Here is a 12039-nt window from a genome sequence, read left to right on the forward strand (position 1 = left end):
TTTTTTAGGAGTAATTCAACTAACAACGTTTTAATTCAACACGAAAACCAACAAACTTTTAAGCAAGACAAATCGACAGGCGGGATGGGAAGTTATCAGCTTGGGTCGTATCCCAGCATCTTTTTTTGAAAAATATTTTAGCTCTGTTTACATTTCCCACATTGACACCTTTTTTACTGTTGTATAAAAGAATGTGTATGCAAGTTCTGTAAAAAATAATAAAAAATTGTTTTTATCAAATGAGTACCAATAAAAGTTTCAAAACTGCATAGTCACATCTTATGAATGAATTTCTTGTGAAAATGTGATATTTTTATATTTTATTATGCTTGCAAAAAGCCTTAACCTAAAAGTCGGCAGGTTTGCTAAAGCCTATTAATTAACGTTGTTAAATTTTCAACGCGTCAACAGAAGTTTATATAGCTCCTCATAAAAAAGACAAATTTTCACCACTTTGCTCATCACTTCCTTTCGCTATGAATTTTGCCCCCTTAAATCAGAAAAACCCTCAATAAAACACCTTTTTCTCTCTTCTAAAAACAAACCTTCCTTTTACAAATCACTAAGTCCAATAAACAAAAAAGTAGCTTTAAATTTTATTTATTTTTCTTTTCGTTTGCGTTGCTATGAAAAAAACATCTGCAATTTTTATGTGCATTTAAAATAAATCCCCAAAAATCTCCTTTGAACTATACTATAAAGCTCTGATGGTTTTCAAAATTATTATGATTTCACCAGGTAAATTTGTATGATTGGACCTTTTTTTAGTTTCCGTCTCACTAAACCCAATAAACCACCCAAAATTGTCAACTCGTATTCCCATATATTCTTATGTAGAGAACAAACAAAAAGAAAAAACGCTTAAGCTATAAAGAAACTACCAACAAAAGGCTATCCCACAACTATCTTCCTTCCATAACATTCCCATAAAACCATTCCATCCCTCATATAAAGGGTGTATTGTTGAGATAAAAAAGAAATCATTGTCGTCTTCGTCATCTTTTTCGTCGTCGTCGTAGGGATGTATCCTTCTTCTTTTATAGCAACCATTCAAACTCGAAACAGTCTCTATATCTATGGTATATGCTATATGTACATTTATGTACTTAGCACAATCACTATCCTTCCCTCCAGCAAAGTAGGTACTTTCACTTTCATCCCACTTACCAACCCCAAAAAAAAAAAAAAAAAACCTCCCCCAACCCCAACATATCGCAACCATCATTGACTTGAACTCTTTCCCATTGAAAATGATATACAACCAAGAAGCAAGCACAAAGCACAATATAAGGAATATAACGAGGAAGAGATAACAATAACGGTATATAGTATGCAGAGGAGGAAAGGGAGGAGGATGTCATAGAAAAAGGATAAAGAACCTTTAAGAATTTAGCCCCCTGCTGTTATGCGAATAGAAAAACTGATTCCAAGTTTTCTGTTAACTTGTCTCTTTGTTGTCTGCTGTTAAATTGTTCATTCTGTTAAATTGTTCATTCACTTTGCATTCATTTGAGTTCATTAACTTCAAAAAGAGCAAAAGAGCCACTCTCTCACTTCACTCTCTCTCTTAACGAAAAGTTGTTTTCGATTGAAACCAAATTGAACGAAAGAGAAACGTCAAACTTCACAGCTGTTTTTCCATCTTTCAATCGAACGAAACCGGTGCCCTGCATGGGAATGGGAATTGACTTTTCTCAGAACTTCTGCGATAGCACCGTTCGAATTCACTCAGTCAGTTGGTTTAGCTTCAGTATGAAAACGTGAGTCGTCATCTGAGCACGACATTCGACTACGGTGTCTTACGTTTCGTCAAATCAAATCAAATTAAATTAAAAGAAAACATCATTAATCGTTTTTAGTGTCATCAGTTTTGTGCTAAAACAACAGTTTTGTTTTTATTTTTGTTCTTTTGTTAATTTTTGACGGATTGAAATGTTTGCTTATGTGTTTCGTTATTTTTCATCTGTCAAAATTGTGTGTTAGCTTGTTTTGTGTGTGCATCGCAGCAGCAACACAAACCACGGACACGGGAGATTTTCTGTCTGTCTGCCTGTCGGACATCCGGTCGCGTGCATAAGCCGAAACCCAGGTGGGAGCTCTTTGAGTGATTGTTTTTTCGCTGTTTCGCTGTCAATGTTGCAATGGATTACCAGTGTTTCTTGTGATCTTAGAATGTTTGTTTTGTCGTTGTTGTTGTTTGTGTGGTTTTCGTTGTCAAATTAAAAGGAAGTGTTTTCTATGTGTTCAACCGAATCGAATAAGAATAAATAAAAATACATAAAAACCCCCAATTAAATTGATTAAAGTGAATTTTTGGGGTGCATTTTTAATAATCACAGTGTTCTCTACAAAACTGTCAACGTGACGTTTAATTTTTGTGTTTTGTGTGTGTTTTGACAGTAGTTTGTGTCACACATCATAAAAGATTATCGTCAAGCCGTTCTCTTTCTCCCATCGTCATCGTTATCGTCATGGAATTCGATAGATTTTTATTGTGTACGTATTAAATTTATTGTTTACTATTTGTTGTTGTTTATTTTTGTTACAGTTTTAATAATAAATTCACTTAACGGGTTCTTATCATAATGAGTTTTGATGGAGCGCCACTTTAAGTGGTAATTTCAATTTCAATTGATAAAATGAAAAAATAAATAATTCAATTTGTGGAATTTTAGCTTATTGAAAATAATTGTAGACTCTTGAAACTTTGTGTCTGTCATCAAGTTGTCTACCTATGTGCTTCTAACTTAAGTATTTAACCTGTCTCAGGACCTGTTTAATTTCAATTTACCTACAAATTCTGATATATTAATAGGTATGGAGCAGGTAGTATGAGAGACCAGAAAGTTGACATTTTTATTGTGTAACGGTGAGACGCGGTTGGTGACCGTGAAAAGCAGTTTTAAAGCTCTGTTAGATTGTTTCTATTTCTGTCAAATGGAATTCAATATAAATAAATAAATATTTGAGACAGTTCAGAAAGGTATGGGGACATTCCAAAACAAACAAAATAGGCAGGTTTGGCGTTGGGTCGATTTTGTGGTAAGTCAAGAGGTTAATTTAGATTAATGGGACTTTAAAGGGATGCTTGCGAAAAAGGAAGAAGAAGATCTTGGGATACACCTTTGTCGAAGTTTAAAGGGAGAAGAATTCTTTTGTTTTTTTTTTTTTTTAAACCAAGAAGATTTATTCAATTTTATTTTGGAGTTTTCTATTTTTAGTACGAATTTTATTGGTTTTTTCTATGTGAATGAATGTTGCCATGATTTGTTGGTCATAGTTTAAGATGTTGTTTTTATTTTTTTTAATGTATTGCTTTAGTGACAAAGAAGTGATTTGTTGATAATTTAGAAAGACATCATTTTAATTTATTGTTATACCTTTGTGTGTCAGGTTCTTGCAGTTTTTTTTTTAACCTGTAAGCCGTTTGATAGTTTATAGAGAACTCAACTTTTACTTCCTACCTATAAGTGATCGTTGTTTATCTTTTAAGATTTTAATCAATTGGTTTGGTTTTTTTTAACATCAGCAAGGTTAGATTTTGGAGCTTAGAAGTTAAAGACATTTATCTTAGGGGGCTGTAAAAAAAAAGAATTGTTTCTGCTTTGTCTTTGTAAACAAAAAAATTTTGCATTTGTCTAAGCCTTATGAATGTAGCTCAGTGGAAATAAGATTAAAAGTGAATAATGAAGATAAAAATTAAACGTTTGGTAACGAAAACAAATTTTTGAACAAAAAAACTGTATGTACCCTTCAAGCCTTCATTTTCTTTGGTGGTATCAAAACCTCCTTGAGTGCAAAATAGCTGTTAACAAAATTAATAATGTCAAAAACGCTTATATACTGATTTTTAAAAGAAAGTGGTATCTCAAAAACTTCGCTGTAAAGTGAATTTTAACTCATTTCAAAGTTAGAAAACTTGTTGAAATGTGTTAAAAATGCTATTTCAATAAAAAGTGCGAACAAATCTAATTCAAATTTTGAATAAAGTACAATTTAAACAGATTTAAAAAAAATGTTTAAGAAGCTTGCGATACTTGTCTCTTTATAGTTAAAAAACAGCTCAAAGACTTATCTTTTGACGTAGAGAAGGTTTAATTTCTTAAAGAAACAATTACGTATTAAGATTTGTATAATTGTAAAAATAAATTGTTTATACATTTTAGTAGTTGTTAATAATGTTATTGAACATTAAAATACAATAGTAGGATTTTACACGAATAACAACAAAAATATCAGTAGTATGAATACTACCGATAAAAGTTAAGGTTGAATCTTACTACTGATGAGTTTTTGTCATTTACATATAATAGAATGGATCTTATGTGATTTCGTTCACACATGTTGGTACGATTGATATTGCATTCGCATCTCCATGGTAGTGTTCGTTGAGTAGTTGCGCATTTGGAATTTGTTTTCCATTGGCAAAAAAAAATCAATCTGTAACTCTTGATATTATTTAGTTTTGTTAATGAAAATGGACTAACTGGGCTTATTTTGCAAGAAAAGAAAATATAATGAAGTGTTGCTATGTTTCCACTAAAGGTTTTTATCAGTTAAGAATAAATACATTTTGTTGGTGTTGCCACCGTACACGAAGATTTAAAAATGATAAAGTTTGACAGCATTTTTAAAAATGCAAATGGTGTTTTGATGTTTCTTATGAAGTGCAAGTGAGGTAGTTTGATTCGTGTTAAACAATAAAGAATTGAATAGTTCAGCAACATATAGGAATACGCTTCCTACAAAAACAAAACTATATTTTTTGTACCCATGAACATTCAAATAAACAGACCATAATGCATTATCTGTAAAACCAACTCCTCCTCACAAATTTTGAATGGACTTCGATATCCGACCGGAATCGAGTCAAATGAAACTCATTTCAATTCGACTCAGTTATATAAAGATTTGAGACGAGGTTCAAGCTCGCTTCAATACCAAATATTAATGTAATAATCTACAAACAATTTTTATTTTGTGTCAAAGCTGCAATTGTTAAATAAACTATTTTTATAGAATCTCAATTTCTAGATGTTTTCTTACCATTTCTTCTTGAAAATTGGCCATTTTATCAGTTTATACTAGTTTTTTTTTCTGAAGTTCATTTTAACTTTTAATTTTCACAAAACTTTCTTTTATCTGTGCATTTTTTATTATTATTCTTTCAGTTTTACCAATTTTTAAATACAAAAATCTGGCTACTGCAGATGCGTTTTCTTGGGAATTTGGGAATAAAATATATTAGTTAAATAGTTATTTTAAGGATTTTAATTATTTCTATAACTTTCATATCATATCTTTTATATATTGAATTTGTCCTTTAAGTAGATCCATTAATTTGCAGTATATATTAAGCGCTTGTAGTTGAGGGTGTCCAGATAAAAAGCATGGGCCTAGAATTTGGGTTACAGTAAGATTCAAGCAATGCAGACAGGCAAAAGCGTAACCCTCCCCCAATGCCACTATCCATGAGTGGTACTTGCATCGAGGAGAATGAACAGCTATCAGTCCTAGGTATGTGCATTACAAACCACTTGTTGTGGAGTGATCACATATTTGACATCGCCAAAAATGCTGCTAAGTGTTAAGGTTTTCTCCGACGATGCAAGAAGTTTTTTACCCCTTCTGATCTGGCTATAATTTATAAAGTCTATATTGGTCCAAAACTTGAGTACAATTCCCTTATTTGGGCAGGTGCTCCTATAACCCACTTGAGACTCTTGGACAGAATTCAAAAGAGAGCTCTAAAAATGATAGGTGACCATCGTCTAACTGAAACTTTTGCATCTCTCGAGCACCGTCGTAAGGTTTCATGTCTCCCATTATTCTATCGCTATTTTCATAAGCAATGCTCTAATGAAATTGCCAGTTGCATTCCTCCCCTCAAACAATTCAACCGTAATACTCGTTCTTTCCGGAATGCCCATCAGTTTACCCTTGAGCCCAATTTCGGTCGTACTGTAAAGTTCAGAGATTCTTTTTTTAGTCGCACTACACGAATGTGGAATGCTTTACCAGACTCAATATTTCCCACTCATTACAATGTGCAGGCATTCAAAACCAATGTGCATCGGTATCTCCTTTCAAATCCTATCCTTCCTTCCTAATTACTCGCACTGTGTATAATCATTATAAGGGTATACATATCCCCTTGAGTGCGCGTACAGTATAAAACAAAAGTTAAAAGTTCTTTTGTGAATAGGTGTTGGAGGATGAGTGTGGTATGGCCAAGGCGTATTTGGATAAAGGTGCTGAGCTCAGTTTTTGTGATGTCTGTAAGATATTTAGGCTGAATTTTGAAGGGGGTTAATAGAACTGTAACAGTGTTTATAGTGTTCCGATTCCAGTAAAGAATTTGTGTGACACTCCAAAATGATATGTTTCTTTGTCAATATAAGAAAGAGTTGAAAGTATACTCAGGTTCTTTAAGTGTTGCATTTGCGGCTGCTTCATCTAGTTCATATCCCGTTATTTCTACATGACACGGGTCCAAATATGCTTGATTTTTTTCTTAGCTTTTGAGTATCCCGGATTTTGGCTGTGGTAGTTGTATCATTTCTTAAAAAACCAAAGGCCTTTAGTACTGACAAACTATCTAAGTATATGGTCCATTTATTTTAGGTACATTGCTTTGAGGCTTCGAAGATAGCTAATAATTCAGTTGTGAAGATGGTGGCAACGGTTGGTAGTTTTACAGAATATTAATATTTTTTCTCAAGATACTTGCGTCAAAAAACAATTCTTTATCAGTTTTTAGTTCTTTGTTAAGTTTATTTTAAAAAAAGTTAACAATTGCTTTTCTAAAATAATAAGTCTCAACTCAATACCTTTAATAATTCTAGAGCCATTCGATATAGAAAAAGAGGCCGTCTATCGATTCGTCTTGCTTAAAAATTGGTATGTTTTCGTTTTGGGTTAACAAAGTGGTCAGTTAAATTATTCTTAACAATTTTTAAATTACCAACAATATTTTTCATATAAAGAAATAGTTTAGTTTGAAAGCTTTAATTTTTTATAAAAAAAACTGTTAATTCGATTTTTTTTTTAAATATTGTAACAGATGTTAAAAACCGTTATTTTTCGTGACACATTGGGTGACACATTTTTTTTCAGTATTTTTTTGATTTATAAAAAAAACTTTAATTGGATTTTTTTTTCCAAAAATATACTGGTTTGTCATCACGTTACAATATATAATAAAAAAATTAAAGCAAGTCTCTAGCGTTTTTAATACGTGAAATATTTAGGGTTAACCAAACTGCTATGGTAAAAAAATAAACGCAATTTTCTTGAGAGCCGTTTCTGCATCTTTGTGCATCATTATCAGTATAACAAAATTTATTTGATGTCGATGTTTCTAATGGTTCTTGAGCTATGGACGATGAAAAAAACTTCCTGAACGTGCAGACATCTTTTATTTCGACTCCAGGGACAACTCGAACCCATTACAATAACATCCTATGGAAAGTTACAAAACTCGATGGATTTTTTCTTACAATTGTATTAATGTTAAAAACAATTCTTTTTATAAAATAAAATCAGTTTGAACCCGATATCTTTAATTTTTGACAAGATATTTGAGTCAAAAATTAATTTTTAACATCTTGTAATTTTTTTGAGCTTTTTATGTAACTAACTCACTTAGATTTTTTACTTGCGCCATATAGGAACGATATGGCAAGTTTTGCATTCGTAAAAAATTTGGAACTCGAGATTTTAATCAAACATGTTATTACCATGGTAGAGAAATCGAAAAAAATGGGTCCCGCGATTCCGTCCGGTCGGTTTTGTCTGTCTGTCCACGCTCCAACAGCCTAAACCATTGGGTCGATTGAGTTCAAACTTGGAAGTTAAGGTTTTGAGCAGATTCGCGTTAGGCGTTTTTTTCATTTTTTTTTTAAGATCAAAACTAACAGTGGCCCCCATACAATTTTTTTGGTCAAAAACCGAAAATTCAAATTTTCTCAACAACAAACCGATAGATTTTTTTTAAATTTTCTCTAAAATTTTATTTTTAACTTTGGCTTCTTTTTATAAGAAAACCATATTTTTGTATTGCTCAGGAAAGGTACCGCTTATAGAACCGTTATTTTGTTTTTTAATTTTCTCAGCAACTTATGAACTGATTTTAATAATTTTTTTTCTGAATAAGCTCCTATATTTCCTTAACAATATTTGATTAACAGAAATTCAATTTTTAATTGTTTGGATTTTTTAAAAAATATTGAATTTTTATTTTTCAAAACTCTATATCTCAAAAACGGGTCAACAATTTTTTACGAAATTCAAACGTTAGACGTATATTTACAATCACTAAATAACTGCATTCCAAAAATATTTTTAGAACAAAATTGGAAAATTTTATATATACAAAATTATTTAAAAAAAACCAGCTCTAACGATTTTCAAAAAAAAAAAAATAGAAAATCAAGAGTTTTTTTATTTATAAAATGGCATCTAAATTTAGGAAGACAAACTTATTTTTCTGAGAATTTTTTTTTTTTTAATTATTTTAACCGTATTAAATGTAACCCCCTCCCATCTCACCAGATCAAACCCTATGCATGAGCATATTTTGAAAAAATTTTAATAACATTCCTATTTTTATCCAAATTAATGACATATTTATGTATTTTTAAAACTATAACTATTGGAAATACCAACCAATCAACTATTTAAGAGACTTACCCAACTACACAACCAATAGGCGATCGCTTTACAATTTAAACATACATATTCTGCCTCTTTCTTATCTTCAGATAATTTATTTTCCATCCTGGTTCTTCCCATATGAAATTAAAATAAATCTATCCAAAGGCAAAGGCTTTGAACGAACTAGTTGAATACACAAACAATTGTTTTCGTTAAGTATGCTTTCAAGTATTTTTCATTTCCGGGATGAGTTGTCCTAGAATGAGTTGTGTCTTGGGATGAATCGCGCGGTTTTTTGACTAATCAAATGACATTCAAATCTTTGAAGACAAACTTATTTTGCAGGGATATGTTTATAAATCTTATATAGGTACTTTTTAAACAGACTCTTTGCATACAGGAGAAAGTTCTTTCTCCGTTGCTATCCTCTGTAAAACAAAATGTATTTGAAGTCGATATTTCTGACGGAACTTACTTACTCACTAACATCTCTCCACAAACCTTTGATTTAATGTCTATGGACCCTGAAACGTCAAAAATTGTACAAATTTTGAATTTGACAAATCCAACCGACTACAATTACTTTCTTTCTGTGAAAAGTTCACTAGAAAACACAATCTTATAAGGACTAGATCCAGAAAAATGTTTCAATCGATATTTGACAGAAATGATATTTGATTAGAAATAATATTTGATTAAAATTATTTACTAATTGATCAGAAATCACACTAAGAATTTTATTTGAGAAAAAAAAGTTTACTTGCGCATTTTTTTTTCTCTCAAAATTTATTTTTTTTTATTTCCGGATCTAAATTCTTTTTCTTGAACATCTGATACTTTAATGTTAAAAAGTGAAACGAATCGTTCAACTGATTTGTGTTCCAATTTCACACAATTCCGATGGCAGATTTCTGTCAGTAAGAAATTGTCGGGGGATTTCAATCAGAAAATTTTGGTCAATGACAGAATTTTTGTATGATAGCTGTAAACGACCTGTCCAAAAGATTTTTGTTTCCAACCCAAAAAGTATTAGGTACACTAATGCGTATACGTACTTTCTTTCTTACTTTATTTAGTATAAAACTAATTTTCTGTATATTCGCTTATATTTTCGCAACCAACAGGCTTTTAAAAAACAAATAAATTAGATAACTCAAAAGTACTTTGAGAACTAGGGCATAAACTTACTTACTACACTTAAAAACCTCAAGCATTTCTGTGTGCGAGTCGTGTCATAATAAAAGGGACCTACAGTTTATCAGAATGGCTAATTTGAAGAAGTCATTTTCCAGACTAGAATAACTCTTCGAGGGTTTGTCTTTTCTTTAAAAGGCACTGTCAGGGATTGAACCGAAGACTTCTGGCATGACAGCCCTTAAAACTATCCATCATTCCACGGGTACTATAAGCTACTTAATCGTTGAAGTTTTCGAGCTTAGAACTTTAAACCTGCTGCTATTCATACTCGAACTGATTTCAAATACATCAATATCGAGAATTTCCAAGTTCAAAATTGAATTTAACTCTTATCTTGTGTTGTCAAACTTTATAAAAATAGATAGCTCCCAATTAAATGACTTTTTTGTTAATATTCTGCCATCACATTTCGTTACCTATTTTGAGTCCTATATAAACTTATTTGAGTAAAACAAATTTAGAAGCAAAGTTAAGTGCTCTAATTTTAAATTTATCGAGAACTACTGCCCTATTCCTAACTGCAGCTAGGTATAGGTATTGAAAAACTATAGTCTCTATCGACACATCCGGATTTATTGACACTGAGTCAATCAATCACCCAGCTCTAGAGAATTGCAAACAAACACACTCACAGAACACCAACACACACTAACACCGATAACCGTCCTTATTTATGTGGGCTTGGGAGATTGATATAGAAAGTTACATCGACTTCGACGATGATTACGATGACGATGGCGAACGAACGAACGAACGGGCTTACCGAGCTATCAACATCAAGGCAAGCGAATTAGATTCAATTAAACGATTTCGATAGGACAACACGTCCAGCTTGGCCTAGCCTGACTGTAGCCCGTACCGAGTAACAGACCGACTTTATGACTATCGGCCTTATCACTCTCGATGGTTATGCCAATAAAAACGATGAATTAGGTGATAGGCACATTCATTAGCCTGCAAGTCTAACGACCCACTCACTTCACTATAACGTTGCTGGTTGGCTGGCTTCACTGATGCCTTTCTCACTTCACAACATCAAACAGAATCAATCCGTCAAAAGACATGCGGGTCTCTCGTCATCGCCATCATCATCGTCCGTCGCCGTCTGTTGTCGTTGTAGACTTTAGCAACGACGCGAGCGACGATAGAAATAGATGGATGGATGGATGTCATGCAACTTTTCAATAGATTGATCAATTTCTAGTGCATCATTATATCGATCTATCGAAAACGGTGAAGTGTTATATTTGTTTTTGTTTGTTTTTATGGAATTTGCACTTTTTTTTCAAAACTTGTAAAGCTCAAGATTAATATTGCAAGCTCTTCATGTCATATCAATGATGCTAGATGAGACGTTCAATCAATTATAATTCGCTGTAATTGATTGCAAACAAACATTAATCAAAGAGAAACTTAATTATGCATTGATAGGGTGAGCGAACATTGCACAATCCTTGCGGACACCCATGGGTAGGTATATCATATATCGGCTCCAGTTCCAGCTTTAGCTTGAACGTATATCCCCATGCTCTATAGATGAGGCTTCATGTGATGGTAACATTTTACTTTTAGTTGATGGTCGATGGTGTTTGGCTTGACTAAAGTACCGGCACCTTGGAGGCATCTTTGATATCTTATATTCTTATTTAGGTTGAACGTATACTTAGGTGGGTTTCAACATTGAATCCGGTGAAAATCTAGGACGGATGCGCCGCCCCACTTCAATATAGAGTCAAGTCTGTCTTCTATACGATGATGGCTCTTTCGGTTGACTTGAATTTAATTTCATAAAATTGCATCATGTGGAACGAATGAGTATAGAATATGTATGCAAGCGTTTGTGTTTTTCGCCTTGATGGAGGGAATGCAAAACGTGCTGAGTTAGATTTATGCATATGAGCAAACGAAATCATTTTAATTACATCGAGCGCATCGAATGTTGATGGTTCTTGAGAGGATGTGTATAGATCCTAAGGTTAGGGTACACATTGAAAACTCCAAAAGCTATTTTAATGTGAATGTAAGAGGAGTTTTTAATATCTTCAAGGCCTTTTCTTCTGATGCTATGCTATCTCTATGCTACAAGCACAGCTTGAGGGTGTTTTGTACACAGTAATGATGAAAAGTGAGAGAGGGGCGGAGGGGTTGGTAAATTAGGCAAAATTAGTTTAAGCCACAGGGAGTTTA

At 32.6% G+C, this 12039-nt stretch overlaps 1 protein-coding gene across 2 annotated transcripts in view; it reads left to right on the top strand.

The window, feature by feature from the left end:
* Positions 1-1759: 1759 nt before the first annotated feature.
* Positions 1760-12039, top strand: part of LOC129950951 (uncharacterized) — a 314404-nt gene continuing 304124 nt past the window's right edge. For both annotated transcript variants that reach the window (XM_056062918.1, XM_056062919.1), the window contains exon 1: positions 1760-2496. The gene's annotated coding sequence lies outside the window, so the exon portion shown is untranslated. The remainder of the gene's footprint in view (positions 2497-12039) is intronic.

This window comes from Eupeodes corollae, chromosome 3 (genome assembly GCF_945859685.1).
Source record: "Eupeodes corollae chromosome 3, idEupCoro1.1, whole genome shotgun sequence".
Classification (NCBI taxonomy): Eukaryota; Metazoa; Arthropoda; class Insecta; order Diptera; family Syrphidae; genus Eupeodes; species Eupeodes corollae.